Below are 13,074 nucleotides of genomic sequence, written 5' to 3' on the forward strand. Positions count from 1 at the left end.
ATGAGGCTTCACCATATCAGTTAGAACTGACATCGAGTGCTTTCACACGGACTTGAGTATCCTGTTTTGAGAAATAAATACTGACCTCTTCAAGTCTGTGGTGATCAGGCTACAGGACGCCGGTTTCCAAATGCCTACAGTTGTCATGATGACGCTCATGACCGGGATGGTCAAGTCCATGTACACACTCGTAAAATGTTTTCTTCTTGCATTATACATCGCCATTTTCAAAACAATTCTAACAAATAATTTAAATGTCTTTTTATGTACATCAATCAAGTTTTAAATTAAACAATATTTATTTTTATTTTTTTTATTATCTGGGTCTTTAAAGGCACAGTTTGTATATTCCGCCTCCAGGGAGCTCTCAAGCTAAACAATGACATAAGATGATGTTCAGGCTGGTGGGGAATCATGGGAGTGATTCTCTCTGCTACCCCACCCCCGATGAGAATGAACTCTGACTTATCTTTACACACACAGCAACAGTACGGCAGCTTTCAGTAGCAGCTGCCACTTCCTTATGCAGCGGTCTTTGACGTAACATCAGGTGTTTCTATGACAACGATTAACATGGCAGCAAGACACTTTCTCTGGTTTTGAGAAATGTTGGAAATATTTGAGTTTATGTTAGTACTCAACAACAAAAACATATGTTTGGTAAATTTTTAATGAATTTAGATATTTTGGTAAAAAGTACAACACAAGCAAGGATCTAGAAAAAAGGGAACAATGTCAGTAAGAGCAAATGATCAGCTTTGAGTCTGATTGGACACACAGGTGCTGACAGGAAGTGACCAGAGGCAAAGCACAACATTGAGGGCAGTTCTTGAGAGCTCTAATCAGTATAGAAACCATCTTATAAGTCATCGTTATCAAACAAAAACCATCGTCATTACCATCATCATCATCAATAATATGGAGACCATCATCATTAAGTTAGTAGGTATTCATGAAAGGTATTTCTTAAAGGTGCAGAGGAACTCTGCAGAGCCAATGGAGTTTGGAAGTTCATTCCACCACCGGGGGGCGACAGAGGAGAAGAGTTAGGCCCTGTTAGAGAAGATTTAGGACCCTGTTGTGAAGGTTGGATCAGATGCCTTTCATTGGCAGAGCGTAGTGGGTGGGATGAAGTGTAGACCAGGATGAGAGAGTTAAAGTAAGGAGGAGCCGGTTTTGTCGCTGTTTTGTAAGCGAGCAGCAGAGTTTTAAATTTGATGCGAGCAGTAACTGGGAGCCAGAGTAAGGAGATGAACCGCGGAGTGACATGTGCTCTTTTAGGAAGGTTGAAGACCAGTCGTGCTGCTGCATTTTGTATCATCTGCAGCGGTTTGACAGTGCATGTAGGAAGACCTGCCAGTAGAGAGTTGCAATAGTCGATGTGTGATATCACAAGAGCCTGTACCAGGAGCTGTGTAGCATGTTCTGACAGTTAAAGTATGACCTGAGGTCATACATGAGGCGTTACGATCTGCTAGGTCATCAGTCACCTGTTTGTTGAACATTTTATAAAATGACAAAGAAAACTCATAACCTCTTTTTCCTGATTCCACTGTTTTATATCATATTAAAAAATAATCTGGATTTTCTTTTGATATGAACTTTATTCTGGTGAAGTTGCATCATAACCGTGTTTATTGTTACAGGCCCAACTCGACCTTCTCCCAACTGAAGATAGATGGCGCTGAAGCAGCAGATGATGATAATGACTCAGCCTACTCATCTGCCAGTCAGTGAGTGAAATGTGCTTACATCTTATTCAGACTGACAGTTTTAAAAATATCAATATTTTGATGAGGCTTCACCGTATCAGTTAGAACTGACATCGAGTGCTTTCACACGGACTTGAGTATCCTGTTTTGAGAAATAAATACTGACCTCTTCAAGTCTGTGGTGATCAGGCTACAGGACGCCGGTTTCCAAATGCCTACAGTTGTCAGGATGACGCTCATGACCGGGATGGTCAAGTCCATGTACACACTCGTAAAAAATGTTCTTCTTGCATTATACATCGCCATTTTCAAAACAATTCCAACAAATAATTTAAATGTAGTTTTATGTACATCAATCAAGTTTTAAATTAAACAATATTTATTTATTTATTTTTTATTATCTGGGTCTTTAAAGGCACAGTTTGTATATTCCGCCACCAGGGGGCTCTCAAGCTAAACAATGACATAAGATGATGTTCAGGCTGGTGGGGAATCATGGGAGTGATTCTCTCTGCTACCCCACCCCCGATGAGAATGAACTCTGACTTATCTTTACACACACAGCAACAGTACGGCAGCTTTCAGTAGCAGCTGCCGCTTCCTTATGCAGCGGTCTTTGACGTAACATCAGGTGTTTCCATGACAACGATTAACATGGCGGCTCTGTCATGGAGGCTGCCACGACAAGACACTTTCTCTGGTTTTGAGAAATGTTGGAAATATTTGAGCTTGTGTTAGTACTCAACAACAAAAACATATGTTTGGTAAATTTGAATGAATTTAGATATTTTGGTAAAAATCAACATGGAACACCTTTAAGTAATTTTCTGATTTCAAATCTCAAAACGCTGCTACTTTCATCAAACACTGGGTGATGATTTAATGTCCCAAATAGTCAGGTTGATCAGGTTTAATGTTCATGTAAGAATCAGGAGTTTATCATTCAGAGTGAACGAAATCAAGTCTTACTGGATCGATGTTTAATTTAGAAGTTTTAGTTTTTCATCTGTTGTTGTGGTTTGATATCTAACTATCTAATCTTTCTCTCTTTTTCAGCTTTCTCAGTGATGACGACCAATCGACATGTCCATCTGTTCAATCCCTCCACAGTGATCGGTCAAATGGAAAAATAATTAATTTCCAAAGATTTGAAAAATGCGACCCAGACAGGTAAGTGTTTTCAACATTGAATCCTGACAGTCATGTTTGTACACACACACACTGAGTCTGTTTTGCTGCATGTTTAAAAAACAAATACAATCTCATGTTGAGTCGATCATGTTTGCACTCTGAAAACTTTCATCTGTCTTTATTATTTTCACAACAGGTTTGTTTTTCTAACTTTTTTTGCATCCTTCCAATCCGTGTTCAGGATCAGTTTCTGTGTGTAAATTGGTGGTGTTCCTTTAATGTGTAGTTTCAGTATAGCTAGCAGCGTATCAAACTCTGACATCCTGAAATACACCTGAAGTGATGCTGATCATTCTGCAGCTCTTTTATCAACAGGGGAAACTCTCCTGGCTCTTGTCTTGTTTTCAGGAGTGGGTGGACCCAGAGGTTTTTATTTATTTATTTTTTAAGGACTGAAAGAATCACAAAGTCATCCTCACGGCTCGATGACTCCATTCTGTACATCAATCAAGTTTTAAATTAATCAATTGTAGCGCTTCCTATGTATCAACTAGTCAGAGATACAGCGCCCTGGGTTCTTCTCTTAGAACTCAAGTTAATCTTATTACTATTATTGTTATTATTGTAATGTATTGTAATTATTATATTACTCCTTTAAGTTTATATGTCCTGTAATTGAACCTGCCTTACCTTGCTTCCTCGTACACGAAATGAATTAAATGACTCTCGTGTGATGACGTTTTACCTTTAAACACTGTAAACGTTTGGTTTTTAAATATGCTTATTTAGTAAACCGACCAAGAGGTGAATATGCCTTTTAAAGTATTTATTGACAATTGTCAATGTCTTTACTTTTTAGTAAATGAAAACAAACAAAGCACACTCTCAGCACTCATTTAGAGTATCAGAAAAACTACCACGAGGTAAATTAAATGATTTAAACCTGACTAATGGCACTCTTAAGCCACCATACAAACACTCTTATGATACTTATCTAGTTGGTCATCAAAATACCATGAACCTATTTAAACTGACCAGAAGAACTAACCCGCTATTACTAGTTCACTTTAAGTGCTTAAATCCGTTAGAACACATTAATACACTCTGAACACTTTAATGTGGGCCCACACAAAAATAACAAAAGCCGGCATTAAAATAAACAAAACCCTGTTGCAGGCCTGAATTGAGTTCGATGCAATGAACGTTGGCGGCACGCCGTACTCACTCACCCACGTCGAACAGTCAGTTTAACGTTAATCCAGAAAGGGCGATAAAGACTGGTCCGAACCCGGAAGTTCAGCCGCGCTACTCCACTCTCCGTCAGTGGAGGAAGAAAAGTCCACACCTCCTCTCTGTGGCACTGAAGCAATGTCACCAGCCGCTCTCAGCCGTGGCAATGAAGAACAGTCCAGGAACAAAACAGAAAGGTAAAGCAGGAGGGAAAACAGCAGGTCTCCCTCTGAATCAGTCCGCTGTCTGCTGCTAAGCGGCGGCTCCAACTGTCCGTACAGTCGCTAGCACAGAATTAGCATTTGGGCTAACCAGCAGTAGCCGAGGAGGTTACAGTTAACTTTCAAACAAACATATACTAAATAAAGCTGGTAGCTGTTTAGCACCTTACTAACGTTCACTTTATCCAACACTTACTCAGTTATTTAGCTCATGGCTACTCAGATAGGAAACACACCGCAGCGGTGTGAGGAGAGCTCACGGTCACCCCACTTCTCTCGTTACTCTCTCCCGCTCTCATCTTCTGTCCCGCCCCTCGACCAATCAGAATTAAAGAAATGTGAAGTGTCTCTAAATTGACCCATTAGAGGAAGCTAACAAGAACACACATAAAACATACAAGATAGTCTGTCTTGCCTCGTGTTGGGGGACGTACGTTTCAAACAAACTATCCAACCGTGACTTTCTTAAAGTGACAGAGCTTCTATTAGAGTAACATTAGTGTTTCTACTAAACTATGACAACATTACTTTCTTAAAATGGCATAGCTTCTTTTGTAGTAACTGTTGGGTTTATGTTAGTACTCAACGACAACAAAAACATATGTTTGGTAAATTTTTAATGAATTTAGATATTTTGGTAAAAATCAACATGGAACACCTTTAAGTAATTTTCTGATTTTGAATCTCAAAACGCTGCTACTTTCATCAAACACTGGGTGATGATTTAATGTCCCAAATAGTCAGGTTGATCAGGTTTACAGTTCATGTAAGAATCAGGAGTTTATCATTCAGAGTGAACTAAATCTAGTTGTACTGGACCAATGTCTAATTTACAAGTTTTTGTGGTTTGATATCTAACTATCTAATCTTTCTCTCTTTTTCAGCTTTCTCAGTGATGACGACCAATCGACATGTTCATCTTTTCAATCCCTCCACAGTGATCAGTCAAATGAAAAAATAATTAATTTCCATAAATTTGAAAAAGACAACCGAGCCAGGTAAGTGTTTTCAACAATGAATCCTGACAGTCATGTTTGTACACACACACTGAGTCTGTTTTGCTGCATGTTTAAAAAACAAATACAATCTCATGTTGAATCGATCATGTTTGCACTCTGAAAACTTTCATCTGTCTTTATTATTTTCACAACAGGTTTGTTTTTCTGTTTGAACACATCTGACTCAGAGTGTGAGGTTCCTGTGTAACGTTTTGATCGGATTACAGATCTGAAAAACACATTTTAAAAAAACAGACTCAGTGTGCAAAGACCTTAAAGATGAAACAACCCCCATGGTTGATGTAAAGCAAACGCCATGCTCCTGTTTAAAAGATGTTGAAGTGATGTTGAGTTTTCAAGTCAAATGTTTGACTGAAACATCAACACCTCCTCTCTACTTTGATCCTTTGTGTCATTCATGAAGAAACAACACAGTGTTTAATGTGTTGCTCAGTGTCTGCTTTGCTCTTCATATTTCATTTGTAATAAAGAAGCATCATCAGTGTGTCTCTTGTTGCAGGGATCAAAGATCGCAACGTCTGCAGCTAGTGATGAAACAGCTTATAAAAATAGAAGAACATTTTTTGGCCGACCTCTCACCTGATTAGTGAGTAAAATGTATTTACAACATATACAGTATGTATTCTTTCAGATGAAGCTATGAACATCATTTAAATGTTTTTTCTTCAGAAAGGTAAATTGATTTTTGTTTTCACATATTTATAAAATTATTGTTCCTGCTGGTTCAGAAATATCTCATATAAAAAACTCAGGTTTGATTTCCATATGAGAAGCTGGGTTAATCATTCAGAGTGAACCAGATCAAGTCTGACTGGACTAATCTTGAAGTTTTTCATCTGTTGTTGTGGTTTGATATCTAACTATCTAATCTTTCTCTCTTTTTCAGCTTTCTCAGTGATGACAACCAATCATCACGTCCATCTGATCCATCCCTCCACAGTGATCAGTCAATAGGAAAAATAATTGATTTAAAAAAGTTAAAAAAAAGCAAGCTGTAAGTATTTTCAACAATAAATCCTGACAGTCATGTTTGTACACACACACACACTGAGTCTGTTTTGCTGCATGTTTAAAAAACAAATACAATCTCATGTTGAGTCGATCATGTTTGCACTCTGAAAACTTTCATCTGTCTTTATTATTTTCACAACAGGTTTGTTTTTCTAACTTTTTTTGCATCCTTCCAATCCGTGTTCAGGATCAGTTTCTGTGTGTAAATTGGTGGTGTTCCTTTAATGTGTAGTTTCAGTATAGCTAGCAGCGTATCAAACTCTGACATCCTGAAATACATCCTGAAAAGACCTTAAAGATGAAACAACCCCCATGGTTGATGTTGCTCAGTGTCTCCTTTGCTCTTCATATTTCATTTGTAATAAAGAAGCATCATCAGTGTGTCTCTTGTTGCAGGTATCAAAGATGGCAACACCTGCAGGAACTGAGGGAACAGCTTCTAGTCCAAGAAGAACGTTTTTTGGCCCGTCTCCCACCTGATTAGTGAGTAAAATGTATTTACAACATATACAGTATGTATTCTTTCAGATGAAGCTATGAACATCATTTAAATGTTTTTTTCTTCAGCAAAGGTAAATAGATTTTTGTTGTCATGTCTCTATTGTTCATGAATTAATGTTTATTTCATATTTTAATAATTAAATTTTGTAAATCAACATTTTAAAGCCTGACCGTCTTCTCCTTCAGAGAAAATTACATGTTGCTTTATTAATGAACATTTTGTTCAACGACACAAAGTATAAATAACATGTTTCTTTTTTTTACACTTACTTTGATCATATTAAAAAAATGAGCTGCTTTTGATTTTAATGTTTATTTTGATGAAGAATAATCACACAATGCTTATTACTCCATGCAGGATGGAGGAGGAAGAGGACCAAGATGGCGGCGCGAGCGCATCGCGAGGCCCAGCGCATCGCGAGGCCCAGCGCATCGCGAGGCCCAGCGTCTCTCTCAGATTTGCAATTTTGCAGTAATTTTATTGTTAATTTCGGGTCTGTTCGCACGGAACAGCCTCGCCTTAACATCCTACACCCGACAGGAACTTTTGGATATCGGAATACACCTCCCTGACGATTTAATAAACAATCTTCGACTCATCCCTGAGATCGCCAAAACACCCGAGGCTACGCACTCTACCCGGCCGGGCGGAAGTGCTCGCAGGCGGCGTCGAGACCGTAAACAAAGGCGGGGGAAGCGCGGAGGTATAAGGGCTAAGCTAAAGCTAACACCGCACCGTCTCCCGTTACCCAGCATTTTCCTCGCTAATGTGCGGTCTTTGGTGAACAAAATGGACGAGTTACGACTTCGCATCATCCACAGCAAGAGAATTATGGACTGTAATGTCATGATCTTCACGGAAACATGGCTAAACAACGGAGTACCGGACGATGCTATCAAGCTAGCCGGTCGCCACACACACCGAGCAGACAGAACAGCAGAGGACTCCGGTAAGACCAGAGGAGGAGGGCTGTGCATTTATATTAACAAAGCTTGGTGTACAGACTCTGTCATTATTGGAAGACACTGCTCAGCTAACATAGAGTTTCTCATGGTTAAATGTAGACCTTTCTATCAGCCAAGGGAGCTCAGCTCCACTATTGTAACTGCAGCCTACATCCCCCCTGATGCCGATGCTAAAGCTGCTATGAAGGAACTTTACACCGCTATCAGTAAACAACAGACTGCTCACCCGGAGGCTGCATTTATAGTTGCAGGTGATTTTAATCACTCAAACTTAAAGACAGTGCTCCCTAAATTTCACCAGCATGTTTCCTGCAATACAAGAGGAAACAAAACTCTAGACCATGTTTACACAAACATCGCAGGAGCCTACACCACGACCCCCCTCCCCCACCTGGGACAGTCAGACCACCTTTCTTTGTTCCTCATCCCCAAGTACTCCCCAATCATCTAACGTGTGAAGCCATCAGGGACAACGATTAAAGTGTGGCCAGCGGGGACAGACTCTGTACTTCAGGACAAGTTCCATCACACAGACTGGAGTATGTTTGCTTCGCAGGCTACCTTGGGCTCTCACACAGACATTGACACCTACACTTCTTCTGTGCTGGATTATATCAACACCACCATCGACAGTGTTACAACATGGAAGCAGATCACCACGTACCCAAATCAGAAGCCATGGATGAACAAGGAGGTGCGTCTCCTGCTGAAGGCCCGCAACACCGCCTTCAGATCAGATGATGCAATGGCCTACAGCGTATCCAGGGCAAACCTGAGGAGGGGCATCATCAAGGCCAAGCACTGCTACAAGCTGAAGGTAGAGGAACACTTCTCCAACTCCGACCCCAGACGCATGTGGCAGGGCATCCAGGCCATCAGTGACTATAAACCCAGAAACTCCACCCCGATAACCACAGATGTCTCCTTCCTGAACGAGCTAAATCACTTTTATGCTCGGTTCGATAGAGACAACAGAGAGACACAGACCACGACCAGACCTCCTGCAGACAACCAGCCCCTCTCACTCACCTCCACAGACGTCCACGCTGCACTGAGCCGGATCAACGCTCGAAAGGCTGCTGGTCCAGACGGCACCCCCGGGCGCGTGCTTAGAGCATGTGCGGAGCAGCTCACTGGGGTTTTTACGGACATCTTCAACCTGTCCCTCGCCCAAGCAGCTGTGCCAGCATGCTTCAAAGCCACCTCCATTGTCCCAGTGCCGAAACACTCCAGCCCGACAGGCCTGAACGACTACCGCCCTGTGGCACTCACACCCATCATAATGAAGTGCTTTGAGCGACTGGTCCTAGCACACCTGAAAAACTGCCTCCCACCCACACTGGACCCATTCCAGTTTGCCTACCGCAGCAATAGGAGTACAGAGGATGCAGTCTCCACTGCGCTGCACTCTGTGCTCACTCATCTGGACAATAACAACACATACGCACGAATGCTGTTTGTTGATTTTAGCTCAGCATTCAACTCTGTCATCCCCTCCAAGTTGAACACTAAACTCGGAGACCTGGGCTTCAACTCCTCCCTCCGTCACTGGATAATGGACTTTCTGACCAACAGACCCCAGTATGTGAGGTCAGGACACACCTGCTCCACCACCATCACACTCAACACAGGCGTACCACAGGGCTGTGTGCTGAGCCCATTCCTCTACTCCCTCTTCACCCACGACTGCAGACCTGTACATGGATCCAACACCATCATCAAGTTTGCGGACGATACAGCGGTGATTGGCCTCATCAGCAACAACGATGACACGGCCTACAGGGAGGAGGTACAGCATCTGGCCGCCTGGTGTGCTGACAACAACCTGCTCCTCAACACCAGCAAGACGAAGGAGATCATCGTGGACTTCAGGAGAGAAAGAGGAAGCACGCACAACCCCATTCACATCAACGGGATGGCTGTTGAACGTGTCTCCAGCTTCAAGTTCCTGGGGACCCACATCACAGAGGACCTCTCCTGGTCCACTAACACCTCCAGTCTGGTTAAGAAGGCTCATCAACGCCTCTTTTTCCTGAGGACACTGAAGAGACACCACCTGTCTTCAGCTGTACTGATGAACTTCTACCGCTGTGTGATCGAGAGCATCCTGACCAGCAGTGTCTCAGTCTGGTACGGAAACTGCTCTGTCGCAGACCGTAAGGCGCTACAGCGGGTGGTAAAAACCGCCCAGCGCATCACAAGGTGTCCACTTCCTGCCATTGAGGATGTCCAAAGAACACGCTGTCTGCGGCGAGCTCATGGCATCCTCAAAGACTCCTCCCACCCTGCCCACAGACTGTTTACCCTCCTGCCCTCCGGCAGGCGCTTCAGAAGCCTCCGGACCAGAACCAACAGACTGAGGAACAGCTTTTTCCCCAGAGCTGTTTCTCTACTGAACTCTACCCCCCGAACTCTGAACTCCGTCTCTCTCTCTCTCTCCCTCTCTCTCTCCGCACCCTGCTGACCCCCCTTTCCCCTCCATATCACCTCACACCCCGAACTCTGTATTCTGTCTCTCTCTCTCTCTGTATTCGAACTCTGTATTCTGTCTCTCTCTCTCTCTCCCTCTCTCTCTCCGCACCCTGCTGACCCCCCTTTCCCCTCCATATCACCTCACACCCATCATCCCCCCACCTCTCCTCCTGGTCACACACACACATCTCTCATCCATCTGTATTATTGTATTATAGTATGTTCATATTCTTTAAATTATCTGTAAACTTGTATAACATGCTCACTGCATCTTATTCTGTATATTATTAGTATAGCATGCTCACTGCACCTTAATCTGTATATTATTAGTATAGCATGCTCACTGCATCTTAATCTGTATATTATTAGTATAGATGCTCACTGCATCTTAATCTGTATATTATAATCCTAAGAACACACTTATTTTGTAGCATTACTTATTTATAGCATTTATTTATTTTTATTGCATCCCATTAATCCAGCCATCCAGATATACCTCATAATTCACTTTTTTTGGCTACATCTGTAAATTTTGCAATTACTGTACATAGCACAGAATTACTGTACATAGCACAGACTCTTGCACTCAATTACTGTACATAGCACAGACTATTGCACTTTCTGCTTATTTGCACTTCTGGTGAGATGCCAAACCTCATTTCGTTACTCTATACTTGTATATGTGTAATGACAATAAAGTTGAATCTCATCTCATCTCATCAGGAGGAGGGGGTGGAGGCGGAAGAGGAGGAAGAGGAAGAGACCAAATCAGTGATCTAAAAGTTTGTGACAGCTTGATTTGGATACTTATGGATAAAACCAATGTAAATGATAAGATTTGTTAGTCACAGAAGACTGTTGTTTTTTATTATTTTAGTCACTTTCAAACTCTATAATTAATAGTACTTCTGTGTTAAAGTGTTTTCTTTGTCAAGGTTCATACAGTAAATATACAGTAATATATAAAACTGAGTTTTAGTCATTGTGCCAATTAAACAATGTGGAAATACTTTAAGACAAAATCTGAGAAGAAGCACTAAAGTCTGAGTAACATCTTTTTAACAGTATTTCATTACGCCGAAAGTACGGTGGCTGGGAAGTGCAAACCAAAAAACAAAGTGTGAAATACTTTTGCAAAGCTTGAGATAAATTTAAACAAAATTATAAAAGCAACACACTTGAATCAAAGACCAAACTTGTTTACATTTTAGAAAACACATTTAAAAGGTGTCAAACACTTTAAGAGCGATGAGACAAATTTACAAACGTCAGAAAGGGGGATGTACCAAATGCAGGAAGCAGTCAATGAATCTGTTTTCACATATACACTGTTTAAAATGATTTCATGAGGGTATATTATATATATATTATATTATAGATATTCTCCTGACCTGACTGTTCACATATGCTCCTCACAGCGGGAGACTATCAACTGTCATGGATTTGTCTATTTTTCAAGACATAAAAAATGAACTGAGGCAAGCTCTGAGCTCCGTTACCATGACAATTACAAATGTTTGCATATGTATAATCTCATAATATACAAAGTATACATTGTATAAATAAGTGTACAATTATTTCAGATTAAGTTTTTTCCATATTAATAAACTATTATATATTGTTATTATAATTTTATTCGTTTTGTGTATTTGTTGTTTTGGAGGGGGTCAGGATGTTTTTTGTCTAAAACTGTGTTGGGGTTGTATCAAGTCAACTTTGGTTATATTCTTTAATAATTATATTTAATATTTAATAATATAAATAAAAATATCATTAAACTATGTTTAATCTCGTTTGGGGCACCACCCTGTACTCAGGGAAATATAACCAAAATATCACTCAAATCAGTCTCAAATTAGTTATTTAATTACTAATATTATTAATAATGAATAACTATATTTAATAAATTGAAGGCATGAAATCCGTACACAAAGCCTTCGCACCCAGCTTATATCACAATGCAAATACACCAGACTCAGACAACAACTGCTCTCTTAAATTATAACAGAATTTATTTCAACAAAGCAACATCAATCCAAAATCAATGAACTTAATCAAACAAATAACTATCATAAACTAATCTAAGCAACAAACATTATCAAGCAAGGCTTGTGGAAGAGGAGTAAAAGTGTGTGTGTGTGTGTGTGTAAGAGAGAGAGAGGAGGGGAAGAGGGGGGGAGATGGCTTCGTACCCACGTGGTCGCCCTTCCGATGGCACACACCGAACAAAGACCTAACGTGGCCTTAATGTCTAAAAGAGACCGAGTTCGGCCCTGCACGATTGGTGTCTCTGAGGCATCTGGATGGCCGCGAGTGTACAGATCTCTATGTGTGTGTGGGTGTGTAGCCTATGTGCGTAATGGCGCGGTGGTGGAATTAGTCTCCAGATGTGCGTCTACACGGGAATCTGTGTATGTGTGTGTATGTGTGTGTGTGTGTTAGTAAGAGGCGGAGAAAAGAAAGAGAGAAATGCGTGCCTGAAGAGGCCGGATCACAGTCCGAATCCCGCGCCACAACTCAGAATTCCCTTCACTCACAGAAAGAAACCAATGGCCAAATTCAAGTTAATACGGCTTACACTGGCCTTTCTGATCAGAAGAGTAATACCCGGTTATAACGCTGTTACGCTAAACACATATAGGACGCAGCGGTCCCAAACGGGAACAACAAGAATTTTAGGTAAAACTCAGGACGCGATGGTCAAACAAGGAGAAAAATTACAGTTTCTGCATCAATCAAACAATTGTTAAAAACACTCTCTAAAGCTAATTCTGCCCAGACCTAATTAAGCCTCACTTGTAAATCGCTTTG

Source organism: Labrus bergylta, chromosome 18 (genome assembly GCF_963930695.1).
Source record: "Labrus bergylta chromosome 18, fLabBer1.1, whole genome shotgun sequence".
Taxonomy (NCBI): domain Eukaryota; kingdom Metazoa; phylum Chordata; class Actinopteri; order Labriformes; family Labridae; genus Labrus; species Labrus bergylta.